Here is a 6,000-nt window from a genome sequence, read left to right as displayed (position 1 = left end):
CGCTTAAACCAGGTCGACACAGGTGGTGGGGTCTTTTGTTTCCAGTATAAGGGAATGAGACTCTTGGCTGTATTTAAGATCCTGATCGTTAGGGATTTTTTGTAAGCTGAGCTACGGGTGGTGGTGTGGTGCAGGAGAAAGGCTGCTGGGTCTAATTGGGGGGGCGTATCAGAAAATTTGGTGATGATCGTGTGGATCGCTGCCCAGTAGGGTCGTATCAGGGGGCACGTCCACCAGATATGGAAGAGAGTGCCTAGGGCTTTCTCACATCTCCAACAGGTGTTGGTGGCGGTTGGGTCGTCGGAGTGGGTGGCCAGTGGCGTGCGGTACCAGCGAGACAGTACCTTATAGGCCGTTTCTTGTATGCCGCTGGATGTTGAACAGTGAAGGGACAAGGTACAGATCTTTTCCCATTGGGCTGGCGAGAGTGTAATTCCCAGGTCGGTTTCCCATTTACTCATGAAGCTCGTGGGGGAAGTCTCTTTGCGTCCATGAGGAGGCTGTAGAGTGTGGACAGTCCCCTGGCCAGTGGGTTTGGGTCATGGCAGAGCCTTTCAAAGTCTGTGAGCGGCCTGTGGGCGTGGATGTCTTTGGTGACTATTAGTAGGTAAGCGGATAGTTGTTTGTATCTAAACTGCAGCATGAACGTTGGTCTCCCCCCGGGCAGCAGGGACTCAAGAGTCCGTGTCGTGCCATTGGTGGTAGCGTGGCAGAGTCTGGGTAGTGAGTTTCCTAACAGTTGTTGGAACGGGCCTGCGTCTAGTCCAGGTGGGAAGGCGTCATTATGCGTCAGGGGTAAGAGTGGTGAGATGGGCGTGGTGAAGGAGGAGGGTGTCCCCACTTTGTGCCAGACCATTAAGGTTGCTCTAATTAGCGGGTGTGGATTAGCCAGCTGTCTGCCCTGGCGGTGATCTAGCCACGGTAGGAGCCCTATTGGTCTGGATATTTGGTCTGACTCTATTTCCTTCCATAGCTTGTGGACCTCCGATTTGGACCATTCCATCACCCTCTGGAGATGGGTTGCCTTGTAATAAACCTGGAAGTCTGGGAGGGCCAGGCCGCCCTTCCGTTTTGGTAATGTGAGAGTGTCGTGTTTGACCCGTGCCCGTAGGTTGTGCCATGTGAATCTGAGTGCCATGGAGCGCAGTGTTGAGAAGTACGCCTCAGGTATGTGAATTGGCAGTGTCTGGAACAAGTAGAGCAGCCTGGGCAGGATGTTCATTTTCAACACTCCAATGCGTCCAAACCAGGAAAGGCGAACTTTAGTCCATTCCTCCAGGTCTCTACGTATTGTGGTTAGGAGGGGTTGGAAATTAGCGGTGTATATTTGTGACAGGTCTCTTGGTATGGAGGTGCCTAAGTATCTTATAGTAGTGTCAGACCATTGGAATGGGAGCGTGTGCTTCAGGGCTGCAACTCTATTGGGTGGGATCGAGACATTCAGAACCGAAGATTTGGCGAGGTTAACTTTGAAATTCGATAATTGGCCGTAGAGCTGGAACTCTGCCATAATTGCTGGCATTGATGTTTCAGGCTGAGTGACATAAAACAGCAGATCATCTGCAAAGGCAGCCACTACGTGTCTCGTCTGCCCTATCTGTATCCCTTTTATGGCTTGGTTGTCCCGGACAGAGTTAAGAAAGGGCTCCAGTGCCAGTACAAACAGCAATGGGGACAAGGGGCATCCCTGTCTTGTGCCGTTCCGGATGGGGAACGGGTTCGTGAACAGTCCGTTCACGCATACCCTTGCTGTGGGTTTGGAGTATAGCGCTCGTATCCAGTTCATCATGTGCGGGCCCAGACCTATCCCTTCTAATACCGCCAGCATGTAGCCCCAATCTATGCGGTCGAAGGCCTTCTCCGCGTCTGTGGAGAGCAAGAGGAGGCCCTCCCGACTGTCTTGTGCCTTGTGGATGAGATCTAGTGTCCTGATGGTGTTGTCTCTTGCTTCTCTCTGGGGCGTGAACCCTGCCTGGTCTCTATGTATGAGATCAGGGAGGTAGGTTTGTAGTCTGCGGGCTAGTATTTTTGTGAAGAGTTTAAGGTCACAATTTAGTAGGGAGATAGGTCTGTAGCTCGCACAGAGTTCCGGGTTCTTACCTTCCTTTGGGATTAGGGAGATGTTGGCCTCTAGAGTCTGTGTGGGTAGGCTGGCTCCGTCACGTAAGGTGTTAAGGGCAGTCAAGAGATGTGGGGATAACACGTCAGCAAATTTTTTATAGTATCTAGTGGGGAGACCGTCAGGGCCCGGGCATTTGCCCAATTTCGACTCTTTTATGGCCCAGGCTAACTCGCGAGGCGTGATCGGTTCGTCAAGGGCATTCGTAGCTTCCCTGGGAAGTCGGTTATGTATGCGTGTGCGTAGGTATTGTCTAGTTTCTGGTAAGGCGTCACCTTGGCGTGGTGGCTCCCTGTCGGGGTGTATGGCATAAAGCTCCGCATAATATTCCCGTATTGCCGCCGCCATGTCTCCCGGGAGATGTTTCAGTCGCCCTTCTTTATCACGAATTTTAGGTATGTAGGATTCTGCTCTCTTTTTAGCGATCATACGGGCCAGCAAGGTCCCACATTTGTTGGCGTGTGTGTGAAAGAAGGCTTTGGTGCGCAGGTGCGCCCTTTGGTGGTAGGCATTCATGATGGATGCCAGTTCCCTGCGTAGTGTCAGTAGCTTGGCACCATCGCTCTGGAGCCGTGTAAGTTTGTGCCTGGTTTCCACCACCTGTATCTCCGTGATTATGGTCGCCAGTCTGGCAGCCTTTGCTTTTTTCAGGGCTGCGCTTTTGGCTATGAAGTAGCCTCGTATCACGCATTTGTGGGCCTCCCACACACAGAGGGGTGTCACATCTGGGGTAACATTGTCAGTGAAGTATTGAGTAAGTGCGGTTCGGGATTCCGTGGCTACTGTTAGGTCGTTAAGTAGGGCTTCGTTCAGTCGCCAGTTGCGGCACGTCGGCTTATAGAGGGGAGACGTTAGCGTCATGGTGAGTGGTGCGTGGTCGGACCATGTCGCTGTCCCAATCGTCACAGACTTAACATCAGTCAGGTAGTAGTGTTGTAGGAAAAAGTAGTCAAGTCTGGAGTACGTCTTGTTTGGATTGGAATAGAAGGTGAAGTCTCTGTCATCAGGGTGTGTCGCTCTCCAACAGTCGGTCAGGCGTTGGTCTCTAAGGGTTTTGTTGATAGTGGTCAACACATGTCTGGGTATCGTCGAGGTGCCCGTAGAGGTGTCTAGGCTCGGTTGTAGGGCCACATTTAGGTCTCCTCCCATGATCAGACAACCCTCCGTGAAGGCCATGATGGCTTTCAGTGATTTAGTCAGAAAACGGTGTTGCGCAGTGTTAGGAGCGTACAGGTTGGCTAGCGTGTACGTACGGTCAGCTATCGTTCCCTTAACACATATATACCTTCCCCAGTCATCTTTCATGGTTGCTGTGGGTGTGAAATGTAGGGATTTATGAAGGAGGATGGCCGTGCCTTTGGATTTTCCTAAGGGGTTGTTGCTGAGATAGCATTGGGCGAACCGTTTGTCAGTCATTCTAGGTGTCAGACCTTCCTTGAAATGTGTCTCCTGTATGAATACTATGTGGGCTCTTTGGCTGTGAAAGTGGCGGAGCGCCTGTGATCGTTTCTCAGGTTGGTTAAGGCCCTTGGCATTAATAGAGACAATGTTGATGTCTGCTCTGGTTACCGGTTTCGGGTTCTGCATGACGGAGTACCTATGGGCTATTCTGGGAGGGGTAGTGCGGGCAGATAAATGGTGGGCCTACGGTTTGCAGTACCACTCAGGTGGTGGGCGGGTTCAGGGGAGAAGCGTGTCAGAGGTACAGGGAAAGGGTGTTACCTGGACGGGTGGTCCTTGATGAGGCCCCTTCCCGAGTCCCCACGCGGACACCGCAGCCGGACTTTGAGCGCCTAGGATTAGATACAGAGACGACACAAAAAGGAAAAGAAAAATAAAATGAACACTATGTAAACAATAAGTAAACAATGAACAATAAAACAACACTATACAAAATAATGGCTCGGGTGTAGGCCGAGGTGGAGTCGTCCCGTCCGTACTAGCGGTTCGGTCGAGTCCCCTTGCCTTTCTACCTGACACCCCGACCAGGTGGGAACGTGGCCTACTGGTTACTGAATGCCTCTCGGATATACCCGGTCTCTCTCCGGTGTCCCGGTTCAGAGAGGGGAGAGGAAAGGATAAAAAAGGAGAAAAAAAAAAAAAAAAAAAACAAAAAAAAAAAACGAGGTGTTTCCCCGTGGGGTCACCTACAGCGGTGACAACAAAAAGAAAGAAAAACTCCCACGTGGAAGGCCCCTCTGGCTACCCCCTACCCGCCCCGCCCAAAAAATACTCTAGCCCCTAGGTTATCTGTGATCTTGTGAGTGGGGTATCGTAAAGATTATGCATGTCGTGTGGACCAGGCTTCTAGCCTTGTGAGTCGTGTGTGCGAGCATCATGGCGTGTCTAGTTGGATGGCGTGTCGTGTTGTGGCCCTGAGCTCTGGCGTCAGGCGTGTGTGTGGTGGTTGTGTTTCCCTCCTGCCTATCCTTCCCCATGGTATATACTCATCCACTTCAATAGAGGGGGAGGATGGGCCCTCCGACAGAGACCCTTTATCACCATTATTAGTAGTCACAAAGTGTGCCGGTGGCACCGAGTCTCCCCGTCTCTGCGGCTCGTGGTTGGTGGTGTGGCAATGTCAGTCCCCCTATGGCAACGCAGCCGGTTAAGAGAATGTTCCCCTTCTGAGTGGCGGTCGAGGCATAGCGTGAGCCGCAGAGTCATCAAATCCCCCGTTTCAGCCCCCCACCCAAAAGTGTAACAAGAGAGGGAGACCGGCAGTTCAGTGTGGTTTGTGAGATACCTTATGGGAAGCTCCCCAGCGGGTTATTGTTCATAGGCAGGTACCTCAAACTGTGGGTCTCAAAGTCTCTTAGGAGCCGTAGAACTCAGCGGGTGTTGCCGACTGGTCGCGCCGTCTCCTGTCTAGATCTAGTTCTTCTTTGTGGCAGTGGGTCGTCTCGTGTCGGCCTCGGTGGGCCTACATAGAAGTCTAATGGGTCCGGCCAAGGCATGTTGAAAGGTGGTAGCTGGAGCTCAATGGTGAGATCTTGCAGGTCCTGTTGGTTGCGTACCGGCATGGGACCATTAGGGGTGTGAGCAATTAGGCCGGTCGGGAAAGTCCATCGGTATCTCACCTTCTGAGCCGTCAGGGCTCGAGTGAGGGGTTTCAGGGCCCTGCGGTAGCCCAATGTGGCCGGGCAGAGATCAGGAAATATCTGGATCGGGTGGTCCTCGTGAGTAATGGATCCCGCATTACGAGCCGCCTGTAGTATGTCTTCTTTGAGGGAGAAGATAGTTAAGCAGCATATAACATCTCTTGGCGGCGCTCCATCAGGGCCTCTGGGTCTTAATGCCCTGTGTGCACGGACAAAGTCGATCAGCGTGTCCGTAGGACGGCCTAGAAGGTCGTTGAATAAGGAGGTAAGTGTGTCTGTGAGCCGGGTTGAGGGTTCTTCGCCTTCAGGTAGGCCTCGGATCCGCAGGTTGTTCCTGCGGCCTCTGTTGTCGAGGTCTTCTACATGGCGCGCCATGGCTTGTAGGTGGGCAGTGTGGCTGAGAAGCGTGGACTCCGTGGTTGTGTGGGCCACAGTGAGGTTGTCTTGTTCCTCTTCCAGCCGCGCCATGCGGTCCGCCATACCCTGCATGTCCGCTCTCATCAGTTGGAGGTCGGCCCGGATCGAGGCATGGAGGGCCGATGTGGCTTGGGTCAGATCAGCTCTGGTAGGCAGTGCTCTCAGCAGGGCCATCCAGTCTGCCGGCGGGTGTTCAGTGGGTTCTCCGCTCGCGTCGCCGACCTGGGAGTTCGGGCTCATGGATGAGGCCTCCGAGTACAGGAAGGCCTCAGCGGAGGCCTGGGAAGATGGGTCCGGCTGTGTGGTCATGTATTGCCTGACCGATGCCTGGATTGCAGGTGGGCGGGTGGTCGCTGGTTTGGG

The sequence above is a fragment of the Pelobates fuscus genome, chromosome 13 (genome assembly GCF_036172605.1).
Source record: "Pelobates fuscus isolate aPelFus1 chromosome 13, aPelFus1.pri, whole genome shotgun sequence".
Lineage (NCBI taxonomy): Eukaryota > Metazoa > Chordata > Amphibia > Anura > Pelobatidae > Pelobates > Pelobates fuscus.
This window is presented reverse-complemented; position numbering follows the sequence as displayed.